General features: G+C 49.7%; 1 protein-coding gene and 1 long non-coding RNA gene across 2 annotated transcripts in view; one reads left to right on the top strand and one right to left on the bottom strand.

The window, feature by feature from the left end:
- KIAA2012 (KIAA2012 ortholog) overlaps positions 1-13529 on the bottom strand; it is a 123160-nt gene that overhangs the window by 44307 nt on the left and 65324 nt on the right. The gene's annotated exons all lie outside the window — the stretch shown is intronic.
- Positions 1601-12031, top strand: LOC131480394 (uncharacterized). Its single transcript, XR_009245489.1, has 3 exons — positions 1601-1724; positions 1873-1957; positions 11691-12031. It is a non-coding gene; the product is annotated as an uncharacterized LOC131480394 (long non-coding RNA).

Here is a 13529-nt window from a genome sequence, read left to right as displayed (position 1 = left end):
TTCTTTCCTCTGTGGGGAATACTGCTCCCCTCCAGTACCTCCTCAGCCTTCAGCTCTGGCTTGCCTGGGCCCCTGAGATGTCCCAGAATCCTGAGTGCTTTCTGTTCATTGCCACAAGGGTCCTTGAGGGTGAACACCCATTTCTCCTCCCCACTGGGTTGAGGCAGGCATCCCAGCTCTCCTGCTCCCACACCCTCCTCCCTGGCAGTAACTGCCAGGACATACACACCGGACACCCATTTGCAGAACAGAAGAGCATTGGAGACAGGAGCCCTGCCATAGTCACTGCCTTCACGGGGTGGTACGGGGTGAGGGTGGTAGGGGAGTGGGGTGTGTGTGAGTTTCCCCTTCCCAAAGATGCTGGATTTGCTGTGTTCCCTGCAATCACCCTGGGTGTGTAGTTGGCCACGTCCCTGTTTTCTGGGAAGCTAGCTCTCAGCTGGCCATATATCCAGGCAGCCTGAAGCTCTCCCTTCCACTACATTTCTGTTACTTGTGAGTGTTGGTGATGCATTAACCATTGGCGGGGGTCCCATACGCGGCCATGATTCCAGTGAGCAACCACACCCTTTTCCTTTGTTTCGAAATGTGGCAAGGGATTTTTCCGGACACATAAATATCCCGTGTTGGGTCATCCCAGTCGTATATCTGATAAACTTGTTGGAGTGAGGCAGCCCCTCCCTGCTTGTAGACCAAATGAAAGCTTAGTTGGGTCCAAGTGAGAATCAAAGTATTCCAAGCTTTCTAGCCTCCGCAACCATGCATGAATCACTGAGTAGAATAACAGCAATCAGACGATGCTGCTTTGAAGGAAATCTCTGCATCATCCCCAGGAGAAAATTTTGTGTTAGGCTGCAAGGACAAAAGGGCTAGCCAGGATCCATCGCATTAGCTGGAGTTACTTTAACTCCTTACGGGGTTGGGGCGTGGACCCAGATGGAGGAGTGGGGAGCAGAGGGGCTCTCAGAGCAGTCCTTCTAAACCACTCAAACTATAAATCTTTGTGAAACAATTCCCTCGCCAGGATGGCTCATCTTCCCGATATTCAGAAGGCCATCAATTCTAACTGGATGGGGTTTTCAGAGAAGGCACTATAGTTGGGAGAATGTGCAGTGCTGGTTGTGTTTATTGTGCTCAAGTGTTCTAGAAAAAAAAGACAGGGGGAGGGGGAGGGGTCATGGGGAGGAAAGAAAACATGAAACAGAAAGAGAGAGAGGATTGGAGGTGATGATAAAAGGCATAAGAATAGAGATACTGAGACCAGGAAAGGAAGGCTTGGGCATGGTAACTCTTCACTCATTACACTGGGACGTACTGAGTGGCCTTGTGAAAGTTGGACAAATGACTTAGGCGGGATGACTTGGAACAGTGGCTAGTCCAGAAAGACAACGCAGGGGTGACAGGGTGAAGGGCACTGGGGAGTGGTGGCGACCAGCCTGTTGCTGGTCAGGGAAGGTCTCTCTGAGGAGGTGACATTGGAACAGAGGGCTGGATGACCAGAGGGAGCCAGGCATGGGTAGATCTATGTTTAGCAACTGGTGTAGCCCGGGTCTCTGTGGGCGGTTCACTTGGAGGTAAACCCAGGCAGGGGTTCTTTGCAAAGGAAAGCAGAACTCCTGACCTCTAGGCTGACTCTGCCCCAGCCTCCTGGTCCCCATCCCTGACTCCGGGAGGCGCCCCTCCTGCTTTCTGAGTGGCTGAGCCGCCACACCCAACACTCCTGGGTGTGCTGAGACCTAGCACAGCCGAACAAAGAGTGTCCAGAAGTCCAGGGCTCTGCAGGCAGAGGACAGAGATGGAAAAACAAGGTGAAATAGAAGGAAGCTGGAAGAAAACAGAGATGCCAACACTTTTTCTTCCTTTTATGTGCAGATTTTCGTGGGAATGATGAAAAAAAAAACTGATGGAAGGGTGAAATGTTTAGCAGAGCATCAAAACTCATCCTTTCACCTGCAAGGTATTGTAAATACTTTAATATTTTTATGCTTTGCTAAAGACACCTGGGAGCCTTTCCCTTTAGTAAATGAAACAATAAAGATTAATGAGCTAATTTGGTAAAGCTGATTTGGATTGCACAGAAGGCATTGCGCAAGCGCTTGGCATTTAAAAAGTTATCTGACATTTAAAAGGAGACAACTGTTAATGAATTCAAGAGCTAATCTTATACTCTGACCGAGTGAGCCATGGAAAATCCGGGATTATTATCTTGCTGTAAACATCATGTGATTTAGTTGAGCCATCAAAAGAGAGCTATCAGCTGTGCATAAACACATACACACAATGTAGCAACGTGGAGGACCTCTACTCAGATTAAATGGGTACCTTCCCCTTTCCTTCCTTATGCTTGGACTCTAAGAGCTAAACCCCAGACTCAGAAGAAACCCTATTTCCCCATCAGTTTTCCTCTTTTTCCCAGCTTGTGTGTTCTGCAGGGCCACTGCCAGGGTTGGCGCCACAAGAAGCACATGAGGTTCCAAACTCAAGACTAGGTCCCCACCCACCCATGGGCCCCACAGAACCACCAAAGATACAGATCTGTGCTGGAGGCATCCTGTAGGTTCCCCCCTTTCCTTCTCCCACTCCTTTCTAATTGGGGTTCCCCATCTTTGTAGCCGCCGCTTAATGGCTCCAAGAGCTATTGTCCCTCATTAAGGCCATGGCAACACTCTGGCTAGCCAAGTGCCTCCCACACAGCTCACATCTTCTTTTTGCTGGAGAGCGAGCTGCCAAGAGTACCTGGGAACCTGTGGGCAGGCTGGGCTGCAGGGAGGCTCTCTCCTCAGCCCTTGGCAAGGGCAGACAGCTCAGCAAACTGCTCTGTTTGGCTTTCTCAGATTTTGCTATTTCTTGACCATGGTAGCCTTAGGCACCCAAAAGTGGGCAGCAGAAAGGGGCAGTGTGGGGCTGGAGGGCACCAGGAGTTTCATTGTGGTCGGGATGCCTGAAGGAGGGCAGGGTGGTGGTGGGCTGGGGTGGGGGTGGGGTTCTGTCTGCACTGTCAACCTCAAGCTGCTTGGGAGGGGGATGAGGCACACCCAGGGTCTCCACTCTAGCCCCCAACCTGCCGGCTTAGCCCCTGTGGAGAGCAGAGGGGACCTCAAGCTCTGCTGGAGCCCCATGCAGCTTGAAGGTGCCCCAACCATTCCCTGGTCACTCCCTGTGGGCCCCTGGCGCACTTCTTAAAGCTGCAAAGTAATGTGGTGGTGGCGAGGTGGGTGCGGTGCAGGACTGGCTACAGAAGGCTCCTCTAGTTAGGCGCGGTGGAGACAGAGCGTTTGGTCAGTAGCCATTTTCACACCTCTGCTCTATGGAAGGAGATTTTCCATTCCCCTGAGGGATCAGCAAAGCAGCTGGCATGCAATAGCCTAAGCCAAACAATGCAGCAAACTTCTAGTCCTAGCTAGCGCCAGGGACTGGATTTGGTGGCTCTTGCTATGCTAGTCATTGTTCTGGACTTCAGCTTCCCTACCATGAAAATGGGGCCAACTAGGAGGAGTTCTGATGGAGGAGCCTGGGCAACTCCTCTGACAGGACACAGACCCTGCAAGTAAGCACAAGAAACATGCAAGAAAACAGCCCAGAAGAGGTCATGGAAAGTGTCCCACTGGCATACATTTGGCATGGGTCGGGGGGGGGGAGGGACCAGGCTGAATCAGTCGTGTCATCCACTGGCAAATCCAAACACTGCAGCAGAGTGTGGGTCGAGCCAGGTTTGGTCGCAGTACACAACACAGAAAGCCAAGGTGAGGTTGCCTGTGCCAGATGTGACTGCAGCACCCAACAGCACTCATGAGAACCAGGAAGAGAGGGGGCAGAGCTGGCAGGGGAATAAGGGGTGGTTCCCTTGCTGGACAGCTACTCCCACTGGAGAGCGTGGGCTGGGATGAGGACAGACCAGACTAGGCAGGGATACAACACCTGTGTGCCTCATGTGGACCAGATCAGGGAAAAGCCAGGCTGGGCAGATTATTCCTACTGGTGCAAACAAAATTGGAGTGGGTGAGGGTTGTTTGGGCTTAGCTGCAGAAGCTGGCACTGGGGGCTAATACTGTCAAGTCTAACCACAGAACCACCTGGAGACTGCATAATCTGGGAGTGAGAGAGACCTGGGAGGGAAATAGTGGGCTCCTCCCTCTTGGGTTACCACTCCCATGGGAGGGCACAAAAAACTAGGAGAGGGGCTGGGGTGGCTAGATAGAGAGGCACTCAACATCCGTGAGGGCTGGATAGTTGATCTGGTTAGATGGAACTAAGCTTCAATACCCTTCGACATGTATGAGAGCCAAATGGGATATGGGGAAGACTGGACTAGTCTGCTACACATACTGGCAAACCAGAGTAGGGGTAGGCCTGGTGGGGGTTATTGTGGGTCGCTCTGATTGGGCTGTAGCTCCCACTGGTTTATGTGAGGGCTGAGTGTGTGCTGGGCAGAACCAGGCTGGACTGCAACACCCACTGGTTCCAGTAGAAGTCGGGGCTGAAAACAAAACCAACCCAGCAATTGCAACCACCAGCTGATCAGGGCAATGGACTGTGGCGGGCCCTATACTTGCTAGTACATACAAGAATCTGGTCTGGGAACACCTCAAAGTTTCTTTGGAGATCTCCCCAATCGAAATGCAGGACTCAGAACCCTAACTAAGGAAAGATGGAAGACAGAACAGGTCAATCCATCACCTCAGCTATATGTTGGCAGCGAAATATGAGGCAAACAGAGACTCTATGATGGACTATGTCAATAAGTGGATTCTTCAACAACCTCATCGTGCTTGGAGTGGCGAGATTGGCAGCGATTCATAACTGGTGAACTATCAAAACCACTTGAGCAAGGATCTCAGAGCATGCTCCACATCGGGGACCTGGGGTGGGTGGGAGACTGGGTGGGGCCTCTCCCTCAATATTCCCTTTACCTCAGATATATGAAGGAAACAATAGGGAAATAATAGTCTTACCCACTTCCCTATAGCCCTTGTACCTTTTTACCCTAATTAACAATGTAAAGATTGTCAAAAATATAATAAAAAAACACACACACATATATATATAAAAAAGAAAATGGGGCCAAGTCATTGCTGCCTTTAGGGAGATTGTGAATGATGGGACATGGGCCATGTCTGGGAGGGGTTTATAGCCATGGCTGCTAGCTGATACGGTCCTCCATTTAATTACAGGCTTGTGGACACAGCAGAGTTCTCCCTGGATCAGCAGGAGCTGGGAAGGAACACAGAGCCAAGAGTGATCTCCTGTGCCCCAGGGAGGCAGCGACCTGCTATTCTCAGGGAGGGGTATGGGAAGGGACCCCAAGCTGAACCCCAAGGTGTGAGACTTCCTTGTTGTGCTGGGCCTGACCTGAGCGCTGACAGGCAAGGGACACTCACCTTGGAAAATGATTTCCTTGTAAAGTGGGCATTTGAAAGCCCCTGTTGCATGAGAAGAGAATGTCGTTGTGGTGCTTTGATTCCAAGGTGGGCCCCCAGAACTGATCTAGCCTGTAATCTAGCAAGAAAGTGGAGTTGAACCAGCCTTGTATTGCTGGCACCATAGTGGGCTGGATGAAAAGAAAAATGTCCTTTCCTTTTCTCTCCTGTCCCCGCTAAGTCCCCTTTGCTGCCCTGCCTTCTCCATCAGACGTCCTGTCTTCTGCGCTCTACCCTTTCATGGGCAGCTGTGCCGTGGGGGTGGGGTCAACTGGACCCCTTGACCTGGCTCATATTCCCTGCCTCCCTTTCTTCCCCAGGCCTTCAGCTCCCCAGGGTACAGGCAGAACCATTTAAGCAATTACCTTTACTAGGCAGAATCCTAAGTGGTGAACCCGAGTCAGGGCTCCAGACCAGGGAGGGGGCAGCTTGGAGTTGGGGCGGGGAGGGGAGAAGGTTGGTAGATGGGCTCAAAGTTTTCCCAGTCCTTCTGCTTTTCAATCTCCTCATTCCCATGGCAGAGCCTTTAGACTGTACACATGCTCTGGGTACAAGTCTACAGTAGCTCTCAAGCTAGGTGGCAGGACAAGGTGATAATCAACATTGTTATCCAGGATAGGGGCTGCCAAGTGCCAAGCCTCATGTTGGTATTTTCCCAAGTCTTTTGGCTGTGGCATCTAATCCTTGTCATTCCTGAGGCAAGGATTGTGTTCCATTTACAGAGAGGAAATGGAGGCTCTGAGAGGTTAGGCAAGCTGCTGAAGGCCACCCAGCCAGGAAGGAGGACAATGGATCTCAATGTACTTTTACAGGACTCCCAAGTCACCAGGGCTCTTTGCACACACAGGTCTGGAGTAAATGGGCCCTGTGGGTCTTTTTTTTTTTTTTTTTTTAAGATTTATTTTTATTACAAAGTCAGATACACAGAGAGGAAGAGAGACAGAGAGGAAGATCTTCTGTCCGATGATTCACTCCCCAAGTGAGCCACAACGGGCCGATGTGCGCCGATCCGAAGCCGGGAACCTGGAACCTCTTCCAGGTCTCCCACGCGGGTGCAGTGTCCCAATGCATCGGGCCGTCCTCAACTGCTTTCCAGGCCACAAGCAGGGAGCCAGATGGGAAGCAGGGCTGCCAGGACTAGAACCGGCGCCCATATGGGATCCCGGGGCGTTCAAGGCGAGGACTTTAGCCGCTAGGCCATGCCGCTGGGCCCGGCCCTGTGGGTCTTGACACCTGTTTTCTCACCTGTTTGATGGGGACAGTAACTGCATGCCCTTCCCAGGACGTCACAAGAGTTAAGGAAGACAATGTAAAGTCCAGCACATAGTAAACCTCAAAAAGTATCAGCTGGGGCAAGCGCTGTGGCATAGCTGATAAAGCTGCTGCCGGTATCACCAGTCCTGGCTGCTTCACTGATCCAGCTACCTGCTGATGCTCCCAGGAAAATCATCAAAAAATGGCCCACATGCTTGGGAGACCCAGAGGAAGCGCCTGGTTCCTAGTTTGAGCCTGGCCCAATCCTGGCCATTGCAGTTATCCGGGGAGTAAACCAGCAGGTTGAAGATCTCCTCTCTCTCTCTTTTTCTCTCTCGTTCCCACCCGCCCCCCCCCCCCGCCCCCAATCTCTGTCTCAGTCTTTCTGGCTGTAATTCTTTCAAATAAATAAAACATCTTTAAAAAATCAGTTACTATAATTTAAAAAGATACTCTCCAGATATTAGAGATAAATATTACAGCTTCTGTTAAGTACATGGAGTCCCCAACATAATTCTCTGAGGCCAGAGCCGTGGCACAGTAGGCTAAGCCTTTTTCTGCTGTATCAGCATCTCATATGGGTACCAGTTCAATCCCTGGATACTCCACTTCTGATCTGGCTCTCTGCTTATGGCCTGGGAAATCAGTGGAGGATGGCTTGAGTGTCTGAGTCCCTGCATCCATGTGAGAGACCTAGGGGAAGCCCCTGGCTCCTGGCTTCGGACTGGCCCAACTCTGGCCACTGTAGTCATTTGGGGAATAAACTAGCAGACAAAAGAGTTCAGTTTTTCTCTTCTCTCTCTGTCTAACCTCTCCTCTGTGTAAATCCACCTTTCAAATAAAAATAAGTAAATCTTTAAAAAAATAGTTCTCTCCAAAGGCTGGCATGATGACTCAACTGGCTAATTCACCTGTAAGCACTGACATCCTATATGGGTGTCAGTTCTGGTCCCGGCAGCTCCACTTCCCATCCAGCTCCCTGTCTGTGGCCTGGGAAAGCAGTCCAGGATAGTCCAAAGCCTTGGGACCCTGCACCCGCATGGAAAACCCAGGAGAAGCTCCTGGCTTCGTATCAGCTCAGATCTGGCCATTGTGGCCACTAGGGGAGTGAATCAGCAGACGGATTTTTCTTTTTGTCTCTCCTTCTCTCTGTATATCTGACTTTCCCATAAAAATAAATAATTTTTTTTAAAAAAGTCCTCTCTATGTCACATAGGTTTGATATTTCCTTAACTAAAAAGAAACAGGCTGGGACTGTGTGTCACTGGCAGTCAGCAGTCTCATGATAGATATGAAAATTCAACAAATAAAAGCCTTGATTCTGTAATTAAAATAAACCTCTTTCACTTATTTCCTTAAGTGTTCAAAAAATATTTATCTGACAGGTAGAAAGGGACACAGAGAGAGATAAGGACCAGTCTTCCATCCACTGGTTCTCTCCCCAGATAACCACAACAGCCAGGGGTAGAACCAGGCCAAAAGCAGGGACGGGAACTTGGTCCAGGTCTCTAACATGGGTAGCAGCAAGCCAAGTACCTGAGTCACCTGCTGTTTCCCAGGGGGCACACTGGCAGGAAGCTGAACTAGAGACTTGAACCCAGGCATTCTGCTGCAGGCACTCCCAGTAACATCAGCTGTTATGCCCCACTCCGTTTAGGGAGTTTGGAGATGGACAGTGATTCCTTGGGCAAAGTTGAACTGAAAAATGAGGTTTGCTTAGATGGCTGAAGAGTGTTGAAATCAAAATCTACAACAAAAGCAGGAGGGGAGAGCTGGAGGGAGCATATACCTGCATGGCACCAGAGGTTGTGTTAACAAAAGCTGGCTTTACAAATGAGATGCAAAGGAAAGGTGAGGAGCAAAGAACACTTTCGGTGGGGAAAGGCAGACAGGTAGTCCTTCTAGGCACCCTGCTGAGGACCAATGCTGTTTACAGGATTCACCAACAACTCCAAGAAGGCCAGTGACAACTGCAAATGTGTACAACTGGATTCCCCAAGGGCTTAGAGCTGAAAGTGTGGCCTTGTGCAGTGATGCTGGGAGGCAGCAAAAGCATTAACAATCCAGGCTTTGTGGGACTCAGAAGAAATGCACACAGGGCTAGCAAACATAGGAAAGAGGAAAGACTGAGTCTGGGTCTCCTTCTCTGGCTTTCTGCCTCACCCTGTGAGCCCGTCAGCAGGAACCCATCGGGCTATCATCTGGCATGCGCCCCTCTCCAGGGGCCAAACTAACAGATTGCCCAATCTTGGATGTTCAACTTCCTAAACCATGAACTAGCTAAGCCTCTTTTCTTTGTAAAGTACCAGACCTCGGATACTGTTATAGTAACATCAGAGAAACGCAGAACACAACAAATACCTGGAAGTACTCTTGGATCGTGTGTACTTTCTGGAGAGATTTCATTGTGATTGGAATGGCGAGATTGGCAGCAATTCAGAACTGTTGAACTGTCAAAACCACTTGAGCAGGACCCTCGGCGCATGCCCCACATGGGGACCCTGGGATGGTTGGGAGGCTGAGTGGGGCTTCTCTCTTTATCTCCCTCCTTCCCTCAGATACAGGAAGAAAAACAGAGAATGTGGAAACAACAACTTTACCCACTTTCCTGTAGCCCTTGACCCTTTGCGCCCTAATCAACTATGTAAAGATCATCAAAATAAAATAATAATATGAAGAAAAGAAAAAGATTGTGGGGCTGTCAGTCAAACGTCAGCTGACCCCCCTAATCTCACCCCATTGCTGTTGCTGGAAATAAATCTGACTTAGAGGACGATGGGCATGCCAGGACATTACCATAACAGCAATCAAAGATTTATTGATTGACTGTTTTTGCGTGACTACTATATGCCAGGAACTGTGCTGGATACAAGAGACACAAATGGGAATGAGGCAGCATAAGAAAAAGTCCACAGCTTGCCCAAGCCTAGTACCTTGTTCTTTTAGACAATAACCCAACAGTTAAATGGAGGCAAGAGATTGTATGACTTAAGACATTGAAACAAAAGATTATTTTGTACCCTTGCACCAAAAACTAATGTATCTACAGGTGTTTTTTTGGGGGGGGCGGGGGGAGTCCTGAAGGAGGAAGGCTGACAGGGATATGAACACCACCTGTCAAAGCATCAAGGAACAGACAGGGTAAACACAGGTTGATTCAACCTAAATCCCAGTGTGCTGCAATTGCAGACTACTCTTTGAAATCCAGCGAGAGGGCATATTTAGGAAACATAAGATGGCATATGACTTTCTACTGTCACAAACTTATAAAACCTGACCTCACGAGATAGAATAGGATCAGACAGAAGTGGCTGTGTGAAAAGGTGGCATGATTCCATTCTAATGGAAGCCTTGGGCCTTTGCTGAAGTCCTAACCTTCACCAAGCCATCACACAGAACCCAAGATAAAGATATGCTGACTCTCCCTAACTCGGAAACAGCTGGAACAGAGGGAGAAAATTCATAATGTGAAAACTGGTGAGATGCGTCCTTTCTCATTTTAAAGAAAGATCCTTAGAAAAACTAATGAAGATTATGTGTTTTGTTTTAGACCACTTCTTTTTTTATGGACCATTTTTTTGGCTTGACACTCCTACAGGCCAGTGGCTCTGGCTGTTCTGGTCCCTGGCTGACACAGATGCAAAGCCACCTTCACACTGAGATTCAAAACTTGGCAGAAACAGGAGGAGCAAAATGTTGAAAAAAAAAAAAACAGTGAGAGCCTTACAAGGCAAATTCTGACTGCCCAATTCAACAGCCTAATAAAAACCTAGTGAATGTTAGTAGTACTCAGTTTAAAAACCCATCATGCGAGGGCTCTGCTCAGCCTGTGTATTGCATACTTGCTGTATACTGGTATGCTGTGATTGCCAGGTCTTTGTAAGCTAGACTTCAACTAAAACCAGCTCCTGTCAGGAGTTACCCTTTTTCTCAAACGGAAAATTTTGAAAATAGGCAACCAATGGAAAAGCTAAATAAAATCAAAATGCTCAACTCAACCCATCCATAATTTCTAGTTAGAACAGTTGAACTCCTTTCTCTTTTTTACATAACTGAAGTTACAACTGACTTACTTTGTTTTCCACTTTTAAAATATTAAATCAGGGATTTTGTCCCCCAGGATACATTTAACAAGGTCCAAAAGCATGTTTGATGTTTATACTGGGGATGGTATCAAATTGGGGAGGGCCAAAGATACCGCTCAACCTCCCACAATACAGAGCAAAGCTTCCCAGAGCAAAGAACACATGGGCCAAAATGTTAGAGGAGCGGGGATTAAATCATTACCTTAACACCAGATTCCAGAATGGCCAATCACCCTTTTTCTCCCAGTTGGATTAAACCACTCATGGAGAGGGATGTGCTGGCCTCAAGGCTGCATTTCTCGGAAGTCAGATCACTAGACTTTTTCTCATCTTTCTCCACTATAGATAATGCTGTAATGGACATCTTCATTTAGTTCTCCTTTGTTCAATGATTTCCTTAGGATAAAGCCCCGAAGTCAGAAATACGGAATCACTGGATGTGGAGACATTTCCACGTTTCAGTGCTGCTCAGGAGTCACACTGCCATGTTGCTTTGCAAATGGATTGCTCCAAATGACAATCTGCCAGAACTGTGTGAAGTGTCCTAGTTTCACCCAGACCTTGGCACCACCAGGTGTTACCACTTAAAAGCATGGGAGGAGGCATCAATCTCAAGTTCAAAAATAGCATCTTTAGTTTGCCTCAGTAGGCATGTAAACCGTTACTTGGGAGGAACACTTTTTTCCCTATTTGTTTTCTTAATTTTATTTTTGACATGGATTGCTGATGTCATTTGCTTATTTTTCCCACTGACTGCATGTCTGAATTTTGAAATGGAATGTCACCTTTGCTGTGTACAGGTAGTAACTGTACAGTCAATGCGTCTCTCCCTCTCTCCAGCACTGCCATAGCTATGTTCAGATATCCTTCTAGAGTTTTCATTGACACTTTTCAATATGCCATTCAGGGGCTGGCCACCTTCCCTCCCCTGCAGCCTCTACACGGAATAGCCCTTGGAAGAGGAACAGCTTGTCTGGCAGTGGGTGTCAGCGACCCCAGCAGGAGCAAGACTCAACTCAGAAGCCATCCCGGGATCTAATTTCCCTTAATCAAACGGAAGGCCTGAGGAGGAGCCACAAGGCAGAAAGAAAAATAAATCCGAGGGAGAACAGCACCTTGGGCGAGGAGCTGGGAAGACCTGCATTAAAGAAAGGGCATGATACCTCCAGGACTTAGAGCTGGCTGCGCTCTGCGTGCAGCTATTAACATGCAAAAAATACCTTCATAAATACTTGATTCTGGTCACAGTGGGGAGGCAGTTCATTTGAAAGAGGAAATGGGAGCTTGGAGTTGAAACACGTCTGCTTGTCTCCTTTTTCTTTCTTCATTGCTCTTTTCATCTCCACATTTCCCTTGTAGCTTTCTTCCCCCCCTCCCCCTCCACCGCGCCCCTTTCTCCCCCTTCCAACTTCAGCCTCTCTTCCAGCTCCTGGGAAGTTTGCTGATTCAGTTGCTGCTGCGGGATTTCCCTGGGTCTTGCGGCCGGGGTCTGGGTCAGGCGTGGAGGGGCTGCCTGGGGAGCTCGGCCAGCCGCTCGCCACCCTCGCGCTTGGGCATCTGCGTGCCAGCTCCAAACTTGCAGCCAGGAGACCGGGCCGCAGTCTCCAGTCCCACCAGCAGGGGGCACCCGGAGGTGGCCTGCCTCGCTGGGCAACTGCAGGGACCCAGTGTCTTAGGCAAAGCTCCCGGTTAGACACTGCTCCCGGTTAGACACTGCCTGCGCCTTCTCCTTTAAAAAGGCGATATCAAAATCCTGCACCTTTGGGATCTCCGTGTCCTTTATCCTACCCACTCGCAGCCGGCACTGTGATAAAGGGGAAAAAAAGGCATTTTCTAGGGCTGAGCCCCTAAGAGGGCCAGACAGACCCCATGAAGATGGGGACAGGAGGCAGGGGATGTGGAGTGGGGATTCCCCACAGGAAAGAGGGAGCAGAAGTGGCCACTGCTGGTCCCCATAAAGGTCCTCGGTATGCCATGCCCTCACCTGCTGGATTGGGCTGGGTGGGGCTGGCCGGGACAGCAGTCTGTGGCGTTTGCCTGTGGCCCATCAAGGCAGGGAAGTGAATGAAGTTGGCTAGGCGGAGATCTGTTTCTAAATCCCTTCCAGATGCTTTATAGTAAACATGAAATTAGTCATTTGCATGGAGTAGGTTGAGGAAGTAGTTAAAGTCGAGGCCAGTGATTAATCTAATAAAGGACCATTAGTCTGGAGAAGTCAAGGAAGGGGGTGAGGGAGGCCAGGAAGACCCCTGGCTCTGCCCCCAACTCGGCCCGCTAAGTCTGGGCTGTGGGGGCCTCTGTGTCCTCTACCCTTGCCCGTCCTGCCAGGCCTCTCTCTGAAGGCACTAAATCGACAGAGACTAGAGCAGACTCGGGTTCTGGGGGGAACTAAGCCCATCCCAGCCCAGGGCAGTCCTCACCCCTGCCCAGTGGGCTTGCCACAGCCTCACAGGGATACATGCTGGGTGCCAGTGTGGGGCTGTGTGCCATTAGCAGCAGCGAGGGAAGCTCATGTCTGTGTCTGACCTCAACGGGGACCTGGCCTGCCCACTGTGGGCGTCCAGCTGGAACCTTAGGACCCAGGTCAGGCACGTGGATAAAAACAAGTTCCCGTTAGTCATGAGCTGGAGGGAACTGAAGAAAGGCGGAGTGTGGTGTGCAGCAGGGAACTGGGCCTGAAGGAGGAGTGGAGAGGGCTGCCTGGAGACTGTCACGCAACAAGGAGAGAGACCTGGGAGGTCCCTGGAGCCAGGCGGCTGCGTCCGCCTCAGGT

The sequence above is a fragment of the Ochotona princeps genome, chromosome 5 (assembly GCF_030435755.1).
Source record: "Ochotona princeps isolate mOchPri1 chromosome 5, mOchPri1.hap1, whole genome shotgun sequence".
Classification (NCBI taxonomy): domain Eukaryota; kingdom Metazoa; phylum Chordata; class Mammalia; order Lagomorpha; family Ochotonidae; genus Ochotona; species Ochotona princeps.
This window is presented reverse-complemented; position numbering and strand designations above follow the sequence as displayed.